Source organism: Malus domestica, chromosome 05, assembly GCF_042453785.1.
Source record: "Malus domestica chromosome 05, GDT2T_hap1".
NCBI lineage: Eukaryota > Viridiplantae > Streptophyta > Magnoliopsida > Rosales > Rosaceae > Malus > Malus domestica.
The window spans coordinates 41,550,509-41,566,065 of NC_091665.1; the positions used below are offsets into that span (position 1 = coordinate 41,550,509).

The 15,557-nt window shown below is 34.4% G+C and overlaps 1 pseudogene; it reads right to left on the reverse strand.

Annotated features, from left to right (window-relative positions):
- Nucleotides 1-3,148: 3,148 nt before the first annotated feature.
- On the reverse strand, nt 3,149-10,358 carry LOC103434924 (probable LRR receptor-like serine/threonine-protein kinase At1g07650; annotated as a pseudogene).
- Between the last annotated feature and the right edge of the window lie 5,199 nt (nt 10,359-15,557).

Genomic DNA, 15,557 nt, shown 5'->3' on the forward strand with positions numbered 1-15,557 from the left:
CCCAACGCACATGACTTTATATAGCAAATATCATCCAGCTTAATTAATCATCTGACCATCAATCTCAATCTTCTTTATTAATGAAGGGTCCCTCCCCCCGGCCCTTTGATTAGAACGTACAAACACACTTTGTCAGTAACTTCCAAGTCAACCTAGTTCCCCCAATTATTCACAAGATTGTCCAAGTGTTTTCTTTATCCTTTTCAAAATAATGGACCCTTAGAATCTTGGCACGTAAGTAAAGTAATGGACCCTAGGATTAGTAACTACTTTGTTTAGCTTGTGTCCTTAATATGAATCTTTGACTACCCTTCAACATTTTATAACATTGAGGTTTTTCTTTCATTTTTTTCTTTTCTTTCGTAAGTGATATTGAGGGAGTAAATCGAATACCAAGGAAGGAGCCAAGATTTTTTTTCTCGGGTGGGCTATAAGATCCTCCTAATATTGTTTGTCACATAATCAACTAAAACATATATACATATATGCTCATCTTTTATTCGGCTGTCGGATATCCAGGTAGCTTTCTGATCATGAGTAATGACATACTTACTATATTTTTCGTACTACATTTGTATCACATTTTTAGGGAGGTAGGGCCTACCAACACATGTGAATCATGTCTATTAGAGAGATAATACAAATGTGGCATGAAAAATGTAGTAAGATTTGCATTTTTGATATTTAAATAAGTGCTCTTTAAAATGGCCATATTTCAATTTCCCAACACAAACCCTCGTGTTTTTTTTTATAAAAATAATTAACACATGTCATTTTTAGTCTCCTATACATTCTTTTTTAATTTTAGCCGTTAATTTTGTTTGACTTATTCAATCTAATAACTAAAAAGAAAGAAGAGTGTGTGAGAAGCTCTAAGTACACTTTTTTTCCCACCCTTTATGATTTGTTTCCTCAAACTAAGACCACTTTAGTTTTTTTTTTTTTTTTTTGACTAACAATATTATCTACACTAAGGGGAGGAGGTGAACTTAATTTCACAATAGATTAGCAATAACATGGTTCAAATTCGCCTATGGTGAGAATCAAACATAAAACCTCTCACTTACAAGTGATGAGGAATATCACCAGATCGTAGTACTAAGTGGCAAAGCCACTTTAGTTTTAAAGAAAGAGCATATTATTAGACGAAAAAGTTCAAGTACAAATAAAGACACAAAAGTATACATTTTGAATTAAAATTATTATTTTTATGACTTTTTTCTTATAATAATGGAGACATAAGTCGAGTAGGTTGTCGAGTATTTAGAACTAGGAGAAATGCTAAGGAGATCGTCTCAAAGTAAAACTCTCCATAGACTTTGTCACTTTTTCTTTCTACATATTATTTTATAATGTTGTCACGAGAATTGTGCCACAAAAATGAGATGACAAAGAGTCTATAAAGAGTCTTACTTTTAAGAGAGTTTTCTTAGCATTTATGGTAGAACTAGTCTTTACTCGTGACCTTTGCTCATTGACTAGTTTTAATTTGTGATCTTCATTAAAATATAAATTTGTTAATTATTATTTTCAGAGAAATGCTAAGTATTGTCTTTTAAAGTTGGACTCTCTCAAAGTGAAATTCTCCGCCACTTCATTTTTTTGACACAATATTTTACAATGTTGGCACTAAAATTGTGCTAAAAACATAAGGTAGCAAAAAATTTATAGAGAATTCTACTTCCAAAGAGTCTCTAGGATTTCTGTTATTTTTAACACATGTCAAGTTGGGATCGCTCAACTTTTGAATAAGACTATTCAATTTTTCAATTAGAAGAATTTTCAATTTTTGAACTTTCTGAAGAGGCAGATGTTGTTGAATGGCTGAAAGTCACAACTCAGTCGCACCTCTAGAAGATAAAGACATGGTTGAATGGAAAAATATTTTCATTGTGTCTAAAATACAAATGATACAATATGTGTTATTATGTAAGCGGACATAATTTTTATCTTTTAAGTTCTGAATTTTTTAACACTATCTTACCACTTGTATAATGATACTTGGTATATTGCTCTGTGTTCAAATACTTTGAAAAATCTCTTGGTTGAATGGCTCTAGAATATTATAATAGAATTAAAGAAGGAAAAATCTTGTCGAGGCACACATGATGGGGTCCCACATGGTTTTCGATTGAATATTAAATTATTAATAGTACGGAATTGTTACATGCACTTCAAAAAGAACATTTTATTTGCACTCTAAACTTTTTGTAATTGAAAAAAAATACACTTATGAAAAATGTAGAATGAAAATTTTATAGTGCTAAGAACATTCCTAATAGTATATTAATGTAGTTAAAGAACTTGGTTTATAATTATGATGTGGGCGTGGTTACTAATTATGGGGAATGTTATGCTTAGATCGGTTATCGTAAAGGGAATGCATTTGTAGAAAGCATGTGTATGTTACAAATGTTTTTGTTATAAACTTAAGAATGTAGTAAAATTTTTCAAAAAAAAAAAAAAAATGAGAAAAGTATGTAGTAAAATTTTTATTAAAAATTCATGTAGTTGGTGTAAAATTACTTGAAAGTGCATTTAAAAAGGTCATCTAACCTGCGTTTGTCTATAAAACGGTTTTATGACTTGAAAAAATTTATGTTCTGCTAAACGTAGTTAGAGAGCGTTTAGCAAGAGATCTTTGGGCTAATATGCATAAAAAGAAACATTTACGAATACCAACTACGGAATAGAACTATTAATGGTTAAACAAATAATAAATCGTGTATCATAAACCACAATTTAGTGCACCTTAATTGTCTGCCTAATTAGTGGTTAAACAAATAATATAGTCTGACTAATTAAAATCCGTAACCATAATCTAACCGTTCACATCTTCCTAGACTTTTTGTATGAATATTCCATGTATACAAAAGCAAGAGTTGGCCTCCTTTAACCACCAATCCATGTTGCATCTTAAGCCAGAAAAACGAACTTTGAATTATTCAACCTTTTGTCCCTGCTGTAATTCCTTACAACTTAAACCATGTCAAGTGGAAAATTGACAGCTTGATCCTGACAATCATATACGTAATGATTGGACTGAATTTGAATCACTTAAAATTACTGTATTTTTTCTTTCTCCACTTTCTTTGTTACATAGAGCTTCTACTTCGCAAATGTAGCAAACCATTTAGAGTTGGCTCAATTGATTAAAAGCGTTTATTCTTGCACCCAAAGTTGTAATCAAAAGTACGAAGCTGAAGCTTTGATATTGGAAAGTGAACGTACTACTTATCAGTACACGAGAATTTGCATACTTGAACGCATAACAAGGTTTACGTTAATTACTAAGTAGATGTACTACTACTAGGACCAATTTTATAGAGATCTGAGGACGTGGTAGCAGAAGAATTAATACACGTTGCATCTGATGAACCAACAAGGCTCTGAGTTCCACTTGTACCCCCCGGTGCAGTCAGATCAAACGGGTTTCTCAAGGATGCTAACTTCAGTTCATCGCCGTAAATATTTGGGTTCATGACTGATTCACGAACAAGTGTCCGTCCTTCAAGCATGCTCACTACTGCAGACATGGTCGGCCTGAGAGCTGGTGCTGGATTGATGCATAAGAGCGCTACCTTGACCATTGTAATTGCCTCTTCCACTTCAAAATCGGACCCCAACCTTGGATCCACTAGCTCTATTAAGTTCCCCTTTTGTTGTAAAACAAGAGCCTGAAATAAGCAGATAAAAAAGACTAGCCGAGATTAGCTACGCAACGTTGACATATACTCAAGCTCTTAGAATGAAGATCTTACCCAATCCACAAGGCATACGAAGTTCTCATTTGGTCGATATTTCATATTGTTCTTTCCAGCAACAATTTCCAATGCAACGACACCAAAACTGTAGACATCTGCTTTATATGTTAAATAACCCCATAGTGCATATTCTGGAGCCATGTATCCTCTGCACAACAAATTTAGTTTCAAGGAGTTAGACACGACATTAGTTCTAGGGGACATTTCAATAAATAAGCACGTAGAATATAGTAGCAGCAAGCTTACATGGTTCCAGCAACTCTGGTGCTAATGTGAGTGTTCTCCTCTTCGTCAAGTTTGGCCAAACCGAAGTCAGAGATCTTTGCATTGAGGTCTTGGTCTAGCAATATATTTGTAGCTTTAATGTCTCTATGTACAACCTTCAGTGGCGACTCTTCATGCAAAAAAGCCAGACCTCTTGCTATACCAATGCATATTTTCAGCCTTGTAGACCAGTCCAGCTTTAATGGACCTTCCTCTGGACCTGAAACAAACATGAATTTCCAGGTCCTTTTAATTCACCATTCCTGTGTAATTTTGTTACTAAACTTGATAATTAAGCTTACCGAACAAAGTATGTGCAAGGCTATTATTCTCCATGTATTCATATACCAACAATAATTGGTTTGATTCAATACAACACCCATACAATCTAACAAGATTTGGATGATGCAAAGCAGATACCATGCCTATTTCATTCACAAATTCCCGGTTTCCTTGCTTTGATTTTGATGATAGTTGCTTAACCGCGATTATAGTACCATCCAACAATATACCCTGCATTTTCCGTAAAAGCCTAATGTTAATTGACGACACACAAAAATAAGGGAAAGTACGCAGGTTAGATTGTACGGTACCTTGTAGACAGACCCAAAACCACCTTCCCCAATTTTGTTTTCAGGATCAAAGTTGTTAGTAGCAGCTTTAATTTGCCTGAAGGTGAAAAAACCAGTTTGCAGATCCAGTCCTCTTAAAGCTGTCCAAAGAACAAGATCATAATATTGGTATAAGCATTTGCAATACTTCTTTTGAACTTTGAGACACAGTGTATTTCCTAGCAACATGGCATTTGAAAGATTGAGACAAATGCACTTTCACAATGGCTTAGTAATACCTTTTTCCCTTGATGTTTTGCTTTCTAGACAGCCTCTCCACCAGAGAATGCCTAAAGTCAAGAAAAGGCACACAACCGAAGCTCCAACTGAAGTTCCGACCGTGATTAGTACCTTGCTTTTGCTATCGTGAGGAGTCTTATACTCTAAAATTTTGTAAAAGAAATGAAAAACCAAATCATGAATGATAGAAGTTTTGCTATCGTGAGTATATGGTCCTCTTATATCAGCCATACATACACAGTAAGTTTTGAGAGAGTTCGCAAGTTTAGAATATACCAGGGTCTACCGAGATAGCTGATATAAGAGGACCGTATACTCCTCTGTGTGGGGAAGTTGTTGTCCCTTTCCCTGACCAATGAAATCGGATCTCTAAAGTTGTATCATTAACTTGAACTGCTTTACGTTCCTTAATGATTGCCCTGTCAACCCCATGTGCTTCCTTTTCGATCTCAAAATCCTCCCACACCAGTTCCTCCTGCAACAAACTTCATAAATCAAAGAATTCATCTTAAGTAGGATATACAAAAAGTGCATGCACAAAGATTTGTTTGAGTACCTGAATATAGACATCAAATATCCGTCTTCCAAGACTGTAAAACGATTTATTGCCTCTGATTATTATCTCCGAAAAGTGAAGTTTCACGGTATACTTTTCATTTCTTAAGCAGCGTACATAATACGTGAGAGAAAGAGGAGATAGACGCGCACTCATGTACAACTCCGAGTCGTTCCTTTGTATGGACACATTATTAGCTATGTAGTCATTAAAGGTGGGCTTAGAATCCCAGAAATGTCCAGTGGTACTTATTCCCCATAAAGCTCTTACAGGAATGAACTTTGCTGCCCCACCTGGATATGTATCCGCTTCGAAGTCAATTCCTCCAATGGTGGTTGCCTTTCCTCCACAGTTTATATGTAAAGAGTACCGCTCTTCAAATATAATCAATATCATATGAATTATAATTAGATTATAGAAAATACTTGAGTAGAGAAATGAAACAAAATATTGTCTTAAAAACCCTGTTCCATCATGTCGATGAAAACTTTAATTATCCTAGTTGGGGTAACTAAAAAGTGTAACTTAAAATTATATCTTCTTAGAGATATTTTGTTTACCTTTTGGACATGGAAAACTTTCTAGGCACCCTCCAAATAATCTACATCAGTGTAGTTAAAATCAGTTTATGTCAATTTGAAGTTGACATAATGAAAAGAAAAAAGTAAATCGCTTCATCGTTGAAGTCTAATCAAGTTCGAAGCTTACGAGTTGTTTCGTGCAGAAAAGCTTTTGAACAAGTTCCTGATGTATATATATATATATATATATATATATATATATATATATATATATATATATACACACATGCCAAATCAGTTAGTTCCACAGGAAAATGGCGAGTGATGACAGTGAACTGTACTATGCATGTCAACTAAAAGAAAACTGTTCTTACAATTGTTCTCTACAAGTAGTTGGCTCAGAGTTCTCAGAAAAATTGTTGTAAGAAAGGTCTATCTGGCTGCGCACAAATACAGTAAATTTGTAAGCCAGTATACCATCACTAGAAATGTATAAATGTTAAAAGTATCCGTAGAGTTGTGTGCTAAAATGATTAATTAATGATAGAAAATCCTAGTCAATGATGAGATTCAGTGGATGCCATATATTTACGCACCCATAGACGGAATGAAAATAAGGAATTTGATTTCGATTATGAATTATTCTTGTATTTATTAAGACATGAAAGAATCAAGAATATATAGAACCCACGTGACAAATGGAATTCAACTCCTCCTTTTGTAGGAATTGGACTCCTTGGTGGAGGTGGGAATTGAATTCCAAAAGTTGGGTGCGATAGAATCCATGATTTTTACCCATTATACCCTCACATATATTATAAATGCCTAGTTTGCCTAAGGTGTATTTATAGCAGTTTGGAGAAAGGCTTAATTGTAGAGCGATATTAGTATTACAACGAAATGGGTTTTTTTTTTAAATGAAAAAAATAAAGTTTTAAAGAGGTGGAAAATGGGCAAAAAAAGTTATAGATTCTATTTTAAAGAGGTAGAAAGTTTTACAATTTGTAAGTATATGTTATTATGAAAATTATAGTTATTACCTAGTACATAAATTAATTTATTTAGAACACAGATAGTTTAGTAATTATACTGGTTCTAATTCCGATTCAGAGATATTCGGTAAATAGCTTTTATAGAATCAACATCATTCCTATTTCGATTTCAAGCAGTTTAATAAACGACTTCATAAAAATCTGATTGTGATTCCTCCTCAATTCAATTACTATTACGTATTAGTAAATGCGCCATACATATTTCAAGGCACAAATAGGCTTCTGTTAATCGTGCTAGATATTAATCAGCATATGCAAACAGTACGCCCAAAGCATATGTTCCCAGAATGTGTGAAACATTACAATGAATATTAGAAGAATATAGAGTATATATTGCTTCGCGCCGGATGCAATGGAAAGACAAACTCCAGCAATCAGATAATATGATGGAAAACATACGTTTTAATATCCGTCTTGTTGATCCAGCCTGGAATAGGCCCAGTGAGCAAGTTGCTTGTGAGATATCTATTCAGAATACAATTACGTAGTCACATACAGTTAAACTATATATTTACCGCTCCAAAAAGGTGGTTACACTGCCGAAATAATGACTATATAAACAAATGACTATGAAATTTTGATGTTTCTTACAACCACTCCAAGCGTGCGGCTGACATATCAGGAACACTACCTTCCAATCTGTTGAAGCTGAGATCTCTGCAACAACTCAAAGTTTGTTACTGGGATGCTTAACCGAAGAGAATGAACTCATTAACCAACTTGTGAACAAGAAGATTTCAAATTAATAATCTTTCTATGCACTTGAACAAGTAAAAACCGAATTGAAAATTGAAGAACAATGTGTACGTATTACAATGTTTTCAAGTTTGTTAAGTTTTGTATGTAATCGGGGATGTGTCCAGATAAATTACAGCTCCTCAGCATTCTGCAACATGACTATAGATTAGCAAAACTGCAGCTAGGTATTGATTAGTCTAAAACTATTAGAAAATTGCAACTTTCAAGACTTACAAATTAAGCATCTTTGGCATGCTCTTCAAGTTTGGAAATTCTGAGTCCCCGTCATTTTTAATGTCACTGATTCTTCTGCATCACATCACATCATGATCATGAATCATTTTTAAGAAAAGCAAAAAAACGAAAAAACATTGTGAGAGAAAGTAACTTTTAAAGACAGATTAAGGTTCTTTGGTGATAACGGAACTTAATTAGTATTGACTGCAGAACTCACAGTTCTGTTAAACTACTCAAGACAGAAATGCTAGGCGGAATTGGACCTTGGAAGCCACTAGCTTGGATCTCTCTGTAAACGACAGAATTCAAAACTCAAAACAGATAGATATTACACTAGAAAAGATATGCCTTGACAAATTAGAGAAGATGCAAAAGGAATCACTTACAACATATTAAGGTTCTTCCAACTTTGAAAAAAATCAGGTATTTTTCCAGTGAAGTTGTTAATGCTAATCCTACTGTACAAACACAATTAGGAATACAATAAATCCGAATATTTATTACTGATTTATAAAGTAATAATCAGAAAGAAAAAGGGTACAAACACACAGTTCTGTTAACTTGGTCAGATTAGTGAGATGCTGCGGTAGCTCTCCCGTGAGATTGTTTGCATTCAGAATGCTGTGTAGATACCAATGCCAATTATCAACTCGTACTTGCTTATACAAGTTATCTCAAATTAAATAAAAGCTTACAGATTGTTCAAGTTAACCAATTTCCCAAGTTCAGGAGGAACAGATCCAGAAAACTTGTTATTTTCTAGGCTCCTGAAAACAAATTTTCCTTCATCAGTCATCACAGTACGCTACACCGAGTGACTTAAAATTCATTTTTACATTAAATATGAGGTTGTAGCGAGAGATTAAGCCAAAGCATACATATAAATTAGGGTGGTAATGTTTCCCAAGTAGTCAGGGATCTGTCCCGTTAAGTTGTTCACAGTAATGGACCTGCATATTGTACTCATTTTGTTAGTTCAATTAGTATAAGCTACAAATGGCTAACCTTGAACATGAAGTTGAGAAATCATTTACAGAAATTCCAACTTTGTCGAAGCCCATTCACGTGGTATAGTACCGCTTAGGTAGTTCTTTGTGAAATCACTGTAAACAGGAGCAAAGATATTGGTAATAATTAATAATACTAACAACTCAAAATATACAACTAAAAAGATTTCCCTTACACTTTTGTTAGGTAGGGTAACTTCGCAATGGATGGTGGAAGTACACCAGCAAGATCTTGTCCTTTGAGAAAACTGTATTACAAAATGTTAGAGCTCATGCAAAAAAAGTTTACGTCGGCTTTATTCTGGACCGTCCTATGAACTCTAACATTATCCCTAATAATTTCTTGTTCTTTCATTTCTTTTTCTCGTTTGTGTAAGTAAGAAAACTGGATAAGCGACAAGAAAATATACAGGCTGACAACATGGCAAAAACCATCAGCAGGGTAGGAACAGTTGCAAATGAGAGTGTTGTTGTATGAAATCAGCAGATTTTGGGGTAGCCCAATTTGTGCTATTGCTGCATGGATCTATGCTGAAGTTCCAGTCTTTCTTCCCCAGTTGTGTACGTATTTCTTTAAGTGCTTCCACTGCGCACATAAAATAAATCCATCAATTTTCCTATTTTATTGTTCTTTCCCTGGCATTCCCGTTTTGGGAACAAAACTGATTTTCATTGTTTACGTGTCAAAACACAGGGGATCGATCAACCACGGGATATGACCCAGTGATTGAGGACGAATTACAGGACCATATTCCACACAGCACATTCTGAGTTCGATTTTTGGCACTGGTGAATCACAAGATGGTGGTTAGGGGAGGCTGAAATGCCTTTGTGATTCTTTTCGGCCTCCGAAAGGGTGGACTGTCGTGGCGAAACCATCAGCTGGTCCCATTTTTTTAAGAAAAAAACACAGGGGGATTGGAATATACCAAAAAGAAAAGCCGAAAGGGAAAGGGAGCTATTTTTCACACACATTTTAGCATCTCACACACCACTCTTTATTTCTGATTATTGGAATGAATAAATTCAATGAAACAACAAATAGGGTTAAACATGGGTGTGTGAGAACTAAAAAGAGTGTATATCTAATGTCAAAAATATAGCAAATATTTTTCTTGCGTTGTAATCCATATGGTATATATATATAGAACAATTTCAACATATGAAGGGTGCAGGGCTTGCACGTGAAACCCCTTGAAAGGATATTAAGAAGTAAAAGAAAAGGAAGACGAAGAGTGACTTGCTACCTTCTCTGGGAGCAAGACGGGCAGATTGAGATTGTGCTTCAACTTTAACAATTGATGAAAAGCAGAACCAAAGGATTAGTACGAGCACGATGAGAAATCTTGCCATTTTCTTCGAGCGTTACTTATGATATATATGAGGCTATGAGCCCCCCAACCCACCTGACGTTTTATAGCAATAAATTATTTCTTGAAAAAAGTTAGAAATTTCCTCTCGGGTTCCACCATAAAATTGTATGAAGGATAAGGTGCAAGATTGTGATCCAAGTGATGAGATTATCAATGGTCAAAATAAAGCCACTTGTCAAGAGATTAAATAGGCTGTTATACGTATAGTTAGTGGTTAGAATCTGGTGGACTTGGATAAAGTTGGTTAGAGATAGAGTTAGTTGATATAAGGAGGTGGTTAACAAGGATTACTTGCTATGCAAGCTTTGTACTAAAACACCTATATAGGTGATCATTGTAAACCTTCACAACTTAACAAAGAAAGCATTTTTACCAATACAAAATCTCTCTCTCTCTCTCATCTCTCTTAAAATCTGCAAGTGTTAGTATCTTTACATGGTATCAGAGCCATGAGATCTGGAGTAGTTGATTGTGATAATGTAATGCTCAATTGGCAATATGATGAGTAATTTGTAATTTCCTTTACTGTGTGAGGATACTAACTTTAAAGTTTGGTTGTATGGGACTCTATTTCTTTTTCATCGGGTTGAAATCCTGACAAGGTTTTTATCGAGACTTTTTTATGCACCTTATTTTCAGTTTGTACGCTTTAATTCTATATTATCGATATCTTACATTCATCTACAAAAAAAACCGTGTCAAGTGATATTGAGGGAGCACAAATCAAATACCAAGGAGGGAGCCAAGAATTTTTTTTCTCTGGTAGGCTACAAGAGCCTCTAAATATTGCTTCTGACATTCTCGACTAAAAAATATAAACATTTAAAATATATTGGGAATAAATAAAATCATAATGAACAAAACTTAAGAGCACGAGTAAATTTCGTTAATAAGTAACAGATATATACCTAATACAGGGACATAATGAGCCGTGTCCATCAAAATACATACAAAAAACATGCAACAAAATAAAAAAACAAGCATGCAATGCAAATATGTACAACAAAAAAGCTCAGCAATTAACAACAAAAGCTTAACAAACATAAACAACCTATCCCAAATCACATATTCTAATTTAAGTGAAACGTGAGGCAATAAAATTTCTGAACAACCGCCCGGGTGGACTGAGTTGGACCACATTATCCGTCTCTGTCGAATACAACACTTTCACGTGTAAGTACTTGATTGTGTTCCTTTTTGGTGAAGCATGGGTGATTGATTTGCTGTCCAACTATATAGTGAAGTTTCTGTATTACTGATCCGAGGGCTGGGGCTTGAGACGTGCTTACCAACAAATATACGCCATTGATGACAATTAATTAGTAAACTAGTTACACTAAAGCATGTTTAATAGTTTATTTACTATTTTATTGGCGCACAAATAGACAAGACAAGCTAACGTACCGCATAGGATCATTTTCATACTTTAGAATAACCTAAAAACTAAATTTATAAACTAAATGATGTGTTATCAATAGAAAATAAACATGTTTATCAACATTTAAATAATAATCTAATCATCAACTTTTATATTATTTATTAAATTTTGTCTATAAATTTAACTATCTAGCATTACGCTATACTTTACCAAATTGTAGGACAAAATTAACTGCATGTCATATTATACAGGGCTAGAATACAATTCAATGTCTGTCGCAGTAAATGAAGGGACCCTCATTACACATAATAATCGAGGACTTTTCACGACATGTATTATACAATCCATACGTACAAAATTATTGAGGTGTTTTACCATTTTGTTGCTGAAAATTATTTAGGTGTTTTGCTTCCTTTCCTCCCAATAATAACCATCTCTAAGGTTTTGCTTTTAACTTTGAGCAAGACTTGGCTGCTCAAAATTGAGGATAAATTTTTTTCTAAATTCACTTAGTTTTTGATTTACACAGAATTCATGATCAAAATTGTTTATATTATAAATCACTTTGTAAAAATTATCTATACTAAAAAAAATCAATTAAAACTACAGTTGTTAGGTTAATCAATTGTAATAAATAGATAGACATTTCTTAATTTTTTATCGAATCCATCTATCTGTTTTTATACAGTTTGATGACCTAAATGATTTGATATTTAATTGATTTTTTGTAAAAATAATTTTACACAATAATTGACACACCCCGTCCCGAAGGAGGGCATGCTGGCCGTCACGTGAGAGTGACGTAACCATTTGCACAGTACGGAAGCTTTAATTATACAATTTATAAGTTGATACACCCGAAGGTGAGTCCTAATTTTGTCCAATTCCGTCAGAACACCGTCGAATTCCTCGTAGTCACCACACCTTTGTGATTCCTGAACCTGGAGGGGCGCAAAACCAAAATTGAGTGGGTCAGTAAAACAATTCTTTTCCAAATCCAAACATTTCTCAAAACGTTGTAACCCCTCTCCGTAAAACTTGTATACTTTCCCAGAAATGTAAAATATAAATATACATATATATTCTCAAAACTTCATTTTTACTATCTCAACATTTTTCTTTATCAATCATGCCATGCCATGTCTAATTCAACAGTTAAGTATGGATGCATCAACAATAATCATATCAGGTGCAAGAAAGTAATCAACCGGAGGCCCTCTAATAGCCCTGTACGGTTGAACCTAGAGCTCAAAATCTATCACTCTCACTCTACCGCAGTCACCTCTGTGACCTGTCCGGCCTTCTGCACACAAGTTACGCTCTAGTGCTTTCTCATCAATCATCTGTGCACATAATCTAAGGTCACCCACCAGTCGAAATCTCACTAACACTCTACGACTGGCCCGTCGCACCCACTCCGCGTGGACTGTGCGACCAGCATCTACTTGGATCCAAGGCGAGCGTGCGATGCGGTGAATACTATAAGCACTAAACCATGGTGCAGGATTTGAGCTCAATATACATCAACATCATCATAACAGTAATTAAATACTCACCTGATACTCACCTGTGCGTCCGCCGCACCATTCATTCATATGCATCATATAACAATTCATCTCATTTGATTCATATCATTTCATGCATGGCAATTCGATTTACATTTCCATATATATTTCATATACTTTTATGCATAGCGTTTCAACTAATATATTTCACCAATATATAATTCACATATCTTAATCACGTTTAAGGGCAATTCCGTCAATTTACAATCACGAGTGTAAAACTTTGGGACGGACTGTGACAATAATTATAATATGACCGTTTGAACCATAAATATAAAATTCCGTAAATCCATCACGTAATGAATTGAGAGGAAATATCTCCTCATTCGTTGAAGAGCCGAGTTAATTCCTTTAACTTTTATGTGTCGGCAAGTAGATTAACCTCCCTTGACTTCGAAAGTTCAAACCATGGAGAAAAGAATTAGCTAGACTGCATGACAAACCTTGTCTGTTGGAAAAGTCATCAGAAGGAATAAAACAATATTGTGACTATATTCAAGAATTCATTACACATGCGCGGTCGCTCTGGTCCAATTCATGCATGGATAGCAACTAATCAAGAGGCGTTTGGTTCACATAAAATTGAGTTTGGGGACGAGAAATTTAAGACCTGTTTAGTATCCTATTCAAAAGTTCTTTGGTTTTTCAAACATTTATGAAGAATATTTTTTAAAAGCAATTTTCTTTAAGACTCAATACTTGTTTGTTATGAGATTTAAAATTTTTAAATCTTAAAACTTAAACTGGACAAAGAGATCAAAAGAGAAAGAGTGGCATGAGAAGGAGAAAGAGGAGAGATGATGAAAAAAAATAAAAGAGAATCGGAGAAGATAGAGATGAGGAAAGAGAAAAAGAAGAGAGAGAATGAAGAAAGGGAATTGGAGGAGAGAGAAAGAAGAAAAGAAAAAAAAAGGAGAGAGATAGAAGAAGAGAGAGAGAGAGAGAGATTTGGAGTGAGAGGGGAGGAGAGGATAACGAAATGAGTGAACTTTTAGTTTAAAAACTCATTTTTTGTATTTTTAGAGAATAAGTTATATATTTAAGTTAGCATTGAGTTCAATTTTTTAAAATAATCTTACCAAACAAATTTTTAATGCCCAACACTTAAAAATATGAAGGTCCCACTTTGTAGCTCCTCAAGCAACACCATGTTGAGCAAGTCAACGATTTTGTGAATCATATCCTAATGAGTGTTGTGAATAATGAGTAAAGTGTGTTGGCCAACAGGACAATTGCTTCGTCGGCAGAGCATCGAGACAATTTCAGACAAATTGCGACTAGAGTTACAACCAACAAATATAAATAATATTGATAACACCTTTGTTTCCCATCCTCGTAATTTGAACAATACTCTTTCAAGGGAGATTGGTGATGAGCCTACTAAAGAAAATAATATTGATCACGTAGATTCAGATAATGATGGGGATGTCCTACCTGGTTTTGGTTCGATGCAAGAGATCAATGTTGTGGATGCAGGGAAAGATCCCAATGACTTTACTTTAGTTCTTAGTAAATCTCAGAATAAGAAGCAAAAGAAAAAATAGAAAGTTGATGCAGCTAGGCAAGAAGAACCCAGGTAGACAATTTATTTCTATCTACAAATGAAGCTAGTTTACTAATCCAAGGGCTAGGGGTTGAGACGTGCTTACCAAAAAATATCACTAAACCGACAGGGCACATCGTTCAAATCTAGCTTAACCTTGATTTTGGTATACACCATTGATGGCAATTAACTAATTAACTAGTTACGCTCAAGCATGTTTAATAATTTATTAAGTATTTTATTGGCGCACAAAACAGACAAGCCAAGCTGACGTCCTGCACGGGATCATGTAATTAGCAAAATTGTGGGACAAAATTAACTGCATGTCATGTCTCTATCTAGAATAGCATTCAATCTCAGTCGCAGTAAATGAAGGGACCCTCATTACACATAATAATCAAGGACTTCTCATGGCACGTATTATTCAATATCATATGTACAATATTATTGAGATGTTTTTTCTTTTCGCTGGGGAAAGTTATTTAGGTGTTTTGCTTCCTTTCCTATCAATATTTACTTCAGTTTTTTATTTTCATAAAGTTTTGTGTTTATAATTTGAACTGTTTATATTATAAATCATTTTTTAAAGATTATTTATACAAAAAAAAGTCAACTAAAATTAAGGTTATTAGGTCAATCAATTATAACAAATAGATAGACGGTTCGTAATTTTTTTTATTGAATCTATTCATCATTTTTATACAGGTT